This window comes from Triticum dicoccoides, chromosome 7B (assembly GCF_002162155.2).
Source record: "Triticum dicoccoides isolate Atlit2015 ecotype Zavitan chromosome 7B, WEW_v2.0, whole genome shotgun sequence".
Lineage (NCBI taxonomy): Eukaryota > Viridiplantae > Streptophyta > Magnoliopsida > Poales > Poaceae > Triticum > Triticum dicoccoides.
The window spans coordinates 389,099,911-389,104,914 of NC_041393.1; positions in this window are offsets into that span (position 1 = coordinate 389,099,911).

A 5,004-nucleotide genomic window follows, 5' to 3' on the forward strand; every position below is an offset into this window, starting at 1 on the left:
GACCTGATGGCCAGGGGCGTAGCTTTCGATCTGCTCCAGATGGCCGAGCGAATTGGCCCGCAGTGCAAAGCCGCCGAATACAAAGATCTGTCCGGGGAGAAAAGTCTCACCCTGGACCGCGTTGTTGTTGATGATCGAAGGAGCCATCGGGCCTATGAGCGACGACACACAGGAACTCTCAATGAAAGCACCAATGTCGGTGTCAAAACCGGCGGATCTCGGGTAGGGGGTCCCGGACTGTGCGTCTAGGAGGATGGTAACAGGAGACGAGGGACACGATGTTTTACCCAGGTTCGGGCCCTCTCGATGGAGGTAAAACCCTACGTCCTGCTTGATTAATATTGATGATGTGGGTATTACAAGAGTAGATCTACCATGAGATCAAGGAGGCTAAACCCTAGAAGCTAGCCTATGGTATGATTGTTGTTCGTCCTACGGACTAAAACCCTCCGGTTTATATAGACACCAGAGAGGGCTAGGGTTACACAGAGTCGGTTACAATGGTAGGAGATCTACATATCCGTATCGCCAAGCTTGCCTTCCACGCCAAGGAAAGTCCCATCCGGACACGGGACGAAGTCTTCAATCTTGTATCTTCATAGTCTTGGAGTCCGGCCAATGATGATAGTTCGGCTATCCGGACACCCCCTAGTCCAGGACTCCCTCAAAAGGGATCTGTTTTCTATCCAAAACAAGTGCGAAAACAACTACCGCGACCATTTTATACATTCTCAGATCAGAAGAGGCGTCTAAGAGGAAAACTAACAAAGGTTTGGCTCCAATGGTGATGAACTCCGACGAACTCGAGGAAGCTCTAATACGGATCTAAGCAAGGAAGGGAAGGGAACTTACGGATCTGGATGGGCTGCGGAAGTTCGCCATTGTTTTTTGATCCGATTCAGGTTGATGCAGCGTCCTGGGACTGTGAAGACCAGAAGCTCGACAGCGGCGGCGGCGGAGCTCGAGAGGAGGCAAGAGGAAGAAGCTGACTGAAAGAGGGAAGAATGGAAGACCTAGGTCGCGCCTATTTATAAGGAGAGGGTAACTGAGACGATGCGGGAAATGAGGAGATAAGAATTATTATCCAGCGGCCCCGACGCCTTGATTTTCGGAACAGTCAATAAAGACAGAGATCCTTTGGAAGATACGGTGGAATAGAAAAAGAATTTAATAAAAGGATGACGTCACAGCGGGTTAACACGGATCCAAGAGATGACGTCATGGCGGGTTAAAGAAAACCTTTTGCATAGTCAGAAGACTGAAGATTTATTTTTTAAGGTATTTTAAGATTGACATGAACAGGTTCAAATCAATCTGGGGCCTAATGTTGGGGATATAACTATTTGTGTAAGCCGCCCAGGAGGGGCCGGGTTACGCAAAGAGGATTCACCAAAGAGAAGCCCAAGACCAAGCATGAAGATGGCGGTTCAATAAAGGGCTTAAGGCCCACAGGCGGCTTAAGGCCCGTTGTAGTAAACCGCCATAATGGCTTGACTTGTATCATAAGGTAGATTTAACTAGTCACCAAGTCGGACACTGTTTATAAGCTGGCCGGGACTCTGTAAGCCACAGGGCGTCAATCCGTGTATATAAGGGGACGACCTGTTGGCGGCTTAGGGCGAGAAACAACTCATCGAGAGCCGGGCATAGCGTATCTCGCTCCCTGGTCATCGAAAACATCAATACCAACCCAACTAGACGTAGGCCTTACCTTGACCGTAAGGGACCGAACTAGTATAAACCTCTTGTGTCCTTTGTCCTGATTAACTCCTTCAAGCTTCCTAGTTGCGATGGATCCACAACTAAGTCCTTTCATGAGGACATCTGACGTGAGAATTCCACGACACTTCCTGTGCTGGTTCTTCGATGCTGAAGACTATTGATTTCAAATGGGACTTATTGGAAATAATTAAACGCAACTCTGAAGATTGGGGTTCCGACAATGGTAAGGAGTCAGGTATGACACCTAAGTTCGATTGTGTTAAATCTTTTATGGATACCGATGCTTTCCGTGGATTTAGCTCTAAGCATGGACTTGACTCTGAGATAGTAGCTACTTTCTGTGAATCTTTTGCTACTCACGTTGATCTCCCTAAAGAGAAGTGGTTTAAATATAATCCTCCTGTTGAAGTTAAAGTAGTTGCACCTATTACAGTTGAAGAAAAGATTATTACCTATCGTGACCCTATTGTTCCTACCGCTTATGTTGAAAAACCTCCTTTTCCTGTTAGGATAAAAGATCATGCTAAAGCTTCGACTGTTGTTCGTAAGAGTAATACTAGGACTTATACACCTCCTGAGCAAATTAATGTTGAACCTAGTATTGCTATGGTTAAAGATCTCTTAGATGAGGACTTAGATGGGCATGTTATTTCTTTCTTGGGTGAGACTACTAATATTGCTAGACCTGATACTAAGACATGTAGACCTGTTGTAGGCATGCCTGTTATTTCTGTTAAAATAGGAGATCATTGTTATCATGGTTTATGTGATATGGGTGCTAGTGCTAGTGCGATACCTTATGATCTTTATAAAGAAATTATGCACGACATTGCACCAGTTGAATTAGAAGACATTGATGTTACTATTAAGCTTGCTAATAGGGATACCATTAAACCTATTGGGATTGTTAGAGATGTTGAAGTTTTGTGTGGGAAGGTTAAATACGCTGCTGATTTTCTTGTTCTTAGTTCCCCACAAGATGATTTTTGTCCCATTATTTTTGGTAGACCCTTCTTGAATACTGCTAGTGCTAAGATTAATTGTGAAAAGAATATTGTCACTGTTGGCATAGATGGTATGTCTCATGAGTTTAATTTCGCTAAGTTTAGTAGGCAACCTTGTGAAAGGGAACCACCTAGTAAGGATGAGATTATTGGTCTTGCTTCCATTGCTGTTCCTCCAACTGATCCGTTAGAACAATATTTGCTAGACCATGAAAATGATATGTTTATGAAGGCAAGGGAAGAAATAGATGAAGTGTTCCTTAAACAGGAACCTATGCTGAAACATAACCTTCCTGTTGAAATTCTTGGGGATCCCCCTCCACCCAAGGGTGATCCCGTGTTTGAACTCAAACCATTACCTTATAATCTTAAGTATGCTTATCTTGATGAAAAAGAAATATATCCTGTTATTATTAGTGCTAACCTTTCAGAGAAAGAAGAAGAAAGATTATTGAAAACTCTGAAGAAGCACCGAGCTACTATTGGATATACTCTGGATGATCTTAAGGGCATTAGTCCCACAATATGTCAACACAAAATTTCAGTGGAGAAAGATGCCAAACCAGTTAGAGATCCTCAAAGACGATTAAATCCCAAGATGAAGGAAGTGGTAAGAAAGGAGATACTAAAGCTCCTTGAGGCAGATATTATTTATCCCGTTGCTGATAGTGAATGGGTAAGCCCTGTCCATTGTGTTCCTAAAAAGGGGAGGTATTACCGTTGTTCCTAATGATATAGATGAATTGATCCCGCAAAGAATTATCACATGTTATAGGATGGTAATTGATTTCCATAAGTTAAATAAAGCTACTAAGAAAGATCATTACCCTTTACCTTTTATTGATCAAATGCTAGAAAGGCTATCCAAACACAAACATTTTTTGCTTTCTAGATGGTTATTTTGGTTTCTCTCAGATACCTGTATCAGCGAAGGATCAATCTAAAACCACTTTTACTTGCCCTTTTGGTACTTTTGCTTATAGATGTATGCCTTTTGGTTTATGTAATGCACCTGCTACCTTTCAAAGATGCATGATGGCTATATTATCTGATTTTTGTGAAAAGATTTGTGAGGTATTCATGGATGACTTCTCCGTCTATGGATCCTCTTTTGATGATTGTTTGAGCAACCTTGATCGAGTTTTGCACAGATGCGAAGACACTAGTGTCGTCCTGAATTGGGAAAAGTGTCACTTTATGGTTAATGAAGGCATTTTCTTGGGGCACAAGATCTCCGAGAGAGGTATTGAAGTTGATAAAGCCAAATTGATGCTATTGAAAAGATGCCATGTCCCAAGGAGATAAAAGGTATAAGAAGTTTCCTTGGTCATGCCGGTTTTTATAGGAGGTTCATTAAGGACTTTTCTAAAATCTCTAGGCCTCTGACTAATTTATTGCAAAAATATATTCCTTTTGTCTTTGATGATGATTGTGTAGAAGCGTTTGAAGTACTTAAGAAAGCTTTGATCACTGCACCTATTGTTCAGCCACCTGATTGGAATTTACCTTTTGAAATTATGTGCGATGCTAGTGATTATGTTGTAGGTGCTGTTTTAGGGCAAAGAGTTGATAAGAAATTGAATGTTATCCAGTATGCTAGTAAGACTCTTGATACTTCCCAGAGAAATTATGCTACTACTGAAAAAGAGTTCTTAGCAGTTGTGTTTGCATGTGATAAGTTTAGACCTTATATTGTTGATTCCAAAGTTACTATCCACACTGATCATGCTGCTATCAAATATCTTATGGAAAAGAAAGATGCTAAGCCTAGAATCATTAGATGGGTCCTCTTGCTCCAAGAATTTGACTTGCATATTATTGATAGAAAGGGAGCTGAGAACCCCGTTGCAGATAACTTGTCTAGGTTAGAGAATGTTCTTGATGACCCACTGCCTATTAATGATAGCTTTCCTGATGAACAATTAGCGGTTGTCAAAGCTTCTCGTACTGCTCCTTGGTATGCTGATTATGCTAATTACATTGTTGCTAAATATATACCGCCTAGTTTCACATACCAGCAAAATAAAAAGTTCTTTTATGATTTAAGACATTACTTATGGGATGATCCACACCTTTATAAAGAAGGAGTAGATGGTGTTATTAGACGTTGTGTGCCTGAGCATGAACAGGAACAAATTCTACGTAAGTGTCACTCTGAATCGTATGGAGGACACCACGCCGGAGATAGAACTGCACATAAGGTACTACAATCGGGTTTTTATTGGCCTACTCTCTTCAAAGATGCTTGTAAGTTTGTCTTATCTTGTGATGAATGTCA